This window comes from Ursus americanus, chromosome 10 (assembly GCF_024610735.1).
Source record: "Ursus americanus isolate L20-20 chromosome 10, mUrsAme1.1.p, whole genome shotgun sequence".
In the NCBI taxonomy this organism is placed as follows: Eukaryota; Metazoa; Chordata; class Mammalia; order Carnivora; family Ursidae; genus Ursus; species Ursus americanus.
In genome coordinates this window covers 24,276,317-24,283,297 of record NC_142136.1, presented here as the reverse complement: position 1 = coordinate 24,283,297, position 6,981 = coordinate 24,276,317, and the positions used below count along the sequence as shown (strand labels likewise).

Sequence of the window (6,981 nt, the reverse complement as noted above, 5' to 3'; positions counted from 1 at the left end):
TTTTCAGAATGTTGATTACAAGTAATTTCAGTAATTAGGGAACAGAGAGGTATTTGTTGTAGTTTCTGGGCCCTTTAATCATCTGCTCTGCGTATAAACACATGTATATCCAAAGAATAGGATTATATATTTAGGGGTTTAAAAAAATATGGTCTGCAGTATTTTCATTTCTTGCTCATTTTCCTAATGAGATTCATTTGTACTACTGCATCTTTTGCGTTATTTTTGTCCTCAATCTGTATAACCTATTACCTACCATATTACAAGATAAATTGAGGAAAAATCCATTTCAACTTGTTTTCAGCTAAGGCAAGTGTTTAAAGTAAATTTCAGAACTATAAGAGTATATCAAACTCTTGAGTATATTAATCAGTTGTCAGAAAGCTTTAAAAATTCAATTATTTTTCACTTGAAACTATAGAAGATGTTAGTTGATTTTAGTCGCATAATGGTAGAGTAAGGAGACCACAGTTGGTTGCCACCACCGCTGCCATTGTGCCAGCCCCTCGGGCGACAGCCCAGAATGGGACACAAGCCAACTCGGGAGGAGACTAGATCCAGCTTCATCCAACATTACTACCAGTTACTTGATAAAGACAGAGCCCAGCGAGGCACTATTTATGTTGATGCATGTCTTACATGGGAAGAACAGCAGTTCCAGGGAAAAACTGCCACTGTGGAGAAGTTGTCTAGTCTTCCACTCCAGAAAATCCAGCACAGCATCACAGGGCAGGACTGTCAGCCCTCGCCAGATAGCTGCATCATCAGCAAGGTTGTGGGCCAGCTGAAGGCTGATGAAGACCCAATCGTGGGGGTCCACCAGATGTTCCTATTAAAGACGATCAACGATGCTTGGGTTTGCACCAATGCCATGTTCCGGCTTGTCCTGCACAACTTCAGCTGGCCTCCTCCCAGCCTGGCACTCATGCTGTTTCCTCCTCCCTCGTCTTCCCGATACTATTCACAGTCCTCCAGATGCTCCAAACATTTTACACAAATGAGCGGGGCCGCGGTGGGAGCAGGCGCAGTGTGCTCCCGCTACCGAGATGTATTGTGCACGATGTATTGTGTGCCTGGGCTAGTTGCCTCTGACAGAAGAAGTTTATGTCCCACCAGCGCAAGCCTTGGAAAGACTTAACATTGCTCTAGTAACCCAAAAAAGTGAAAGAGAAAGCAGCTGCCTCATGGCCCAGATATTGATTCGTTCAGATGTTTCAAAGCCTCACGAAACAAAAAACCACAAAAATTTTCTTCACAGTTTAAAAAAATAAAATGGTAAAGAAGAGTGATCTTTAACACAAGATGATGTGTGTGTTTAGTCAAAAGACTCCCCACTACCTAATTGGCAATGAGGAAGGAGATGTGGGGTTGAAGGAGTAGCATTTGAGCTTGTTTTTGTTACTGTTTTCTTTTGTGATTTTGCTCCGATTTTAACCTACTTTGGAAAAGAAATGAATGTTCCATAAATATTTTCTAAAGCTAAGAGATTTTTCCTCAAAGATTTAGGTCTTAAAACATTTACTGTGAACGATATTTTAACAAACCAGAAGAAGAATCTTAAGGAAGAATGTTTTTTTCCAACATCTTTATTTAAAGCTGGGTGCTTGTTGAAATAGTAGCTGCTCCTATTGAGAATAGTTTACTAAGAAACAAAAGCATACTCAAATTATTATGAAATGTAACTCTTTGGAAAGAATAAGGGTAAGGAAAATAAGTTATCATTTGTACAACTCCCCCTATATTAAAACTCAAGTGAATTTTACAAAAAATTATTTGTAGTTCTTACTAGAATCCTACAAATAGTATATTTTCTGGAAGATTAAGCAGAAAAAATATTAAATTATTTGCCCATTATCTCATAGCTGAAGGATGTGAAGGACCTGAGATTACAACCTCCTAGTGTTGAATTTATGTCAATTCTACCATATATATTTTTTTTTCTTGGCCCAAATGGAAACTTTTGATTGGAAAATGTAATTTATGAATTATTCAACTTGTTATATAATTTTCGTAGAAAACCTAGAAATACAATAAGATAATGTCACCTGTAATCATAAAATCCCTGTTTTAGTGTATTTCCTATAATCTGTATCTCTGTGGTGTCTGTGTGCCTGTATGAATGTGTCTCTGTTCTTATGTGAATGTGCAACATCTCTTAGTTGAAAGTGTATTTTTTTTGTGATATCACTGAATTGTGTTCAAAATTTAGTACAATTTTTTAATTATAGATATCTATTCTGAATTCTGCTATAAAGAAAGCCATTCTTAAGTTTGAGCTTTTGGCCTTTGAGTTTGGTTGACAGTGAAGGACAATAGTACATCTATTACTCAGTTCTCTACTCATGATTATTTTTCTGCTTGTTCTTCAGTAAACTGGCTATTTTTTCATTCCTTTATCTGTTTCACCTGTTATATAATAAATCATCAGTTTTTCATAAAGGGAGCATTTTCTGAACTTTACTAATAATTGTTTTTTAATAATGACCCAGGCTCCTTTTCTGAGCACAGCTGGTCATTGGCTTTATCAGAATAATACCTTATATAATAGTTGTTGAAGTTAATATCTCATTTTCCTTCACATGCCAAAACTAAGTATAGATACATTGCAAAAAAAAATTATCTGTGCTTAGAGCATTAATATGAAGAATCAGTATTCTGTATTAAGTACTTAATGCTTTAAAGTAAAATTTGAAGATTGTGAACTTTTCCTATGTGCTCTGTGCATTTAAACATTAGTCTGCATGTAAATATCGAGCATAAATAGACAAGATCCAGGTAAATTATACATGACAACTAAACTCTCTGTAATCTCCATATAGTAAAACTGGAAAGGTCAGAATATTATTTAATGTTTTACAGTTTACATAAAAATAAATGGAGTCTTAGCTTCCCATTTGGCCTTGACAGGTAATATGGTGATAATAAAAGCTTCTAGACTCCTTCTTCATGTCATACTGCAATCTGACATCAGCTTCAGTTTCTAATTTACCTTTCAGTTTGCTACCCCTTTCAGAACTACTGGTACATAAAGCTCTTATTCATACTCTGCCTCTATTATTATGAAAACTGACCTGCATCTCTGTTCACTCACCGAAGAAAATCTGTCTTACATATAATAGCAATGCAGTTAATGAAATAATTGGTTTAAAATGTTGTACTCTAGTGGTATACATTGTCAAGACTTTTGCAGTCTATATGCTTTCGAAATATCATTTTGGATGTCATTTTTGAAGTGCACTGTTATTTAGAATGAATTGCATGACCAGTTGAATGCATTTGGTATTTTTCCATGACATTAGTACTATACATACCTTTTCCTTCCTATTTTTTGGTCTTGAAAAATCTTCTTCCTCTCTTAAGTAGAGCAGTGATGCGATGCTGGGAAAGGACTCAGTGTTGAATCAGGACAGGGCTGGCTGATAAGAGGCAGCCCATGTCTTATAGCCTCAGTCTCTCTTTTTTTTTTCCATTCTCTCACTTCTGAGCGGTCTCTAATACCCATTAAATGCTCTCTAGAACATCAAATACATTTCTGTAAACTTGTTCCATGTAGCTTGTTTTATCTTACTATATGTAGTATTCTGTTTTTCTCCGTATTTGGTCTATAAGTGGGGCGGGGGAGGTAATTTGTATTGTATCTGTGTATCAAGTTGGCAGCTTGAAAGAGTTTGCAATTAGGAAAACTTTGGGATACAATTTTCACACTACTAGTGGAGAAAGATAACAGTGTTTGGAGTCAAACTCTTAATTCTACCCGTTAGTGGTCGCATGTCCTCTGGCGCGTCACTCAACCTTCTGAATTTCCGTTTATTCAGGTTATAAGTCATTTCTATAATACATAATTTATCTACATAAAGTTTGCAGTGTTGAAATGTGTCAAGTTTCTGGGATGTTAACCAGGCACAGTACACATACAAGAATTATTACGTACCCTTCCTCTCAATTTTCAGGTAACCAAAAATAAGCCAGTGTCATAATGGTCTTCTTAATATATGCAGATGTGTGTGTCTTTATGCACCTAGAGCGATGGTAGAAACATAGTGGATGCTTAAAAATATTTTGTGCTTATTGGTTACAAGACCGATAAGTAATTGATACCTACCTGGACAGTGGCCACTCATGGGATTTGATACAGTCCAGCAAGGAAGGAAGGAGTATTTTATGACAGACGTTGTTTAGAATTGTTGTTATGCGGTGATGACAAAATATACACCCACTTTTATTCTATTTCATGATTGTTTTGAAATTTTCTACAGAGGATATAACCCCTCTCGGCTTAACTGCCTTCCCTTTTTGATACGCTGTTAATGGAACCAGTTGTTTTTGGCTATTGTCTAACCAGAATTGGTCACTTCCCATGTCTCCCTGGTTAGTGCTCATTTCTGATGGTTGATGTGAATGCTGCCCCGGGGTCAGATATTGTTAATGTCGATATTATTGTAGGGATCCTGAGAAATCCAGTTGATTCCCATTCATCCTCCAAAATCTCTTTTAAGATGCTGTATTTCTGATTAGATTGAATGTGGAATTTAACTACATTTATAACTGTAAGTAAGAATCACAGGATTAAAAGAGCCTTATCAAAGGGTCCTTGATTTTTTTTTTCAAACACTAAGAATAATCCTTACCATGTTTCAACTTTTACCAATGTCCAGACTATTAAATATACTTAAAGGGGATCTTTAGGCAGAAGATAAAAATGACTTTGATGTGCTAGCACAGACCTTTCTTTCTTTCAGCTACTTCAAAGTTGCTGTCCTCCATGTCTACTCCAGAATTCTCAAAGGGATAACCTTGACTCTCTCTGTCTACTTCTGCACCTCCCATTCACTATTCAACCCACTGCAGTCTGGCTTCTGTTCTCAGCACTCAGCTAAAAGTGCTATTATGATGAAGGTCACCAAGGAGTTCCTAATTCCCATATCTAATGAACATGACTTCAGTTGATATTGTTGAAACACGATTTCGTTTATTTATCTTTCCTCATTCCTGTTTGTACTCTTTATGAACACATTTATCTCTTTCCCACAGTCTGTGTATTTGTGTTTTACAGAATTTCCTAGACCCACTCTTCTTCTCAATTCACAAACTTGCTTATTCTTGTGGCATGAATGGCCTTGTATATACTGATTCCCAAACCTGTTATTTTCAGATCAGACCTTGAAGTTAAGATTTGTGCATTTAATCATGTTTGCTTCTCCTCATCTCTCCATCTAGATATCCTACAGGTATATCAAACTGAGCAAGTTCCAAAACTGAATCAGTTGTGTCTGTGCATAAACAAGTCCATATTTTGTTTATATTGTTACCCATCTATTTTCCAATCCTAAGAAACTGTTGATGTTTTTAATTATCTTTGTTATATTTAATAAATAATCTATTTCTAAGTTCCTTGATTTTCATTTCTGTTTCAGCTGCTCAGGCTCAAGGCTTTTCTGTCTATAATTAGATGTATAACTATTACAGAAATAGCCTTCTGGTTTTGGTCATATCCTACTATACCCATTCTCCAGAGAGTCAACATCGAGTACTATAATGCAGATGTGATTGTCATTTCATGTGAAGTGTTCAAGCACGTTTTAATAGGCTGTCTAAAAATATAAAGTCACAATATCATATTTCTGTTCATTTTGCCTGTTGTGGAAAATATTCTTGTATAGTGTCCACTCCACTGACAAGTTAAAAAAAAAATACAAAAACAAAAACCTGGTACTTACTGAGTCCAAGGAGTCAGTGTCTTCATTTGGTCCAACGGGTAAAACTTGATGATGTGATCATCCAGTAACCAGAATCCATTCTCTGCTTCCATTGCTGCTTTTACCACCACACAATATTATTCTTGCAAATAGGCAATTCCTATATGGTGTTCTCCCTTATGTGTTGATGTGACAATGGATATTGCTGCTTGAGTTTCAGCATTTGTTTCTTGGATGAAAAAAAATTCTCTCTCCTTTGTTACTCTAAACCATAATACTTGATACCACCATAATTTTTTGTTCCCAATGAAATATCATTTGAGTACACACACACACTTTTCCCAAGTGCATGACCATAGCATTAAGGTGGCTTATTTGAGAATAATTCTGGCTCAAGACTTGTTTTTGCAAAAATGATATTTTCCATGGCAATGAAGGCCCAGGTATTAATGCATTACATTATGATGATTTCTCAACAGAACCCTGTTACACTAACCTGCCAGTGTCTTCTCTCTAGGCCCAAAAGTCAGTGTTAGATATTCCAACAACACTGACTTTCTCAAAGTAAGAATTAAGAAACTCGATTCGTTTTTTTCTCAAGATCATTATTGCTATCTTAATTCCAAGTAATTTACTCTTCCTAATATTGTCTATTTTCCACTCAATAAATACCACGCAAAGTGAAATATAATTCACAATGGTTGCGTATATTCCATATGTAACTATGCCATCCTTATTAACAAATTTCCTCATACGGGTTTTTACTGCAACATGTTTTCTTTAATATTTTTTAAAATATATTGGTAAATATACATTTGTTCTATGAATATTGCCTTAGAATAAATTTCCTTCACTGGAATTACTAAAAAAAAATTTCTAGGGTTTTTATGAAAGTAGTTATTTTCTATAAGCTAAGCTTATACTTGTTTCAACAGTTATAAGAATGCCCACTCCATATGTTTAACAAGATTGCCCTAGCATTTTTAATTGCAAAATAATCTCCTATTAACTTCATAGATTACTTATAATTAGAACCTTGTGCTCTTTTCTTCATGTATATTGAGGAAGGTCCCATTGGATATTCAAATGAACTGACATTGCACTGTTCCCACTGTATAGCAAATTCCATCTTCCCTATTCTGGGCCCTGTAGTAATTTATTTTTGAGACTTCTGATGTCCAGATGACACCATTGCTTTTGTTATGTGCCAAAGGAGTGATTTCTCTAAGTGTTCATCTTGAAGATGCTGGTAAATGCTAAGATTTCCTGCCATGTTTAAAGCGCT

The 6,981-nt window shown here is 35.6% G+C and overlaps 1 pseudogene; it reads left to right on the top strand.

Annotated features, from left to right (window-relative positions):
- Nucleotides 1-428: 428 nt before the first annotated feature.
- Nucleotides 429-1,138, top strand: LOC123800978 (nuclear transport factor 2 pseudogene; annotated as a pseudogene).
- The last annotated feature ends 5,843 nt before the right edge of the window (nt 1,139-6,981 follow it).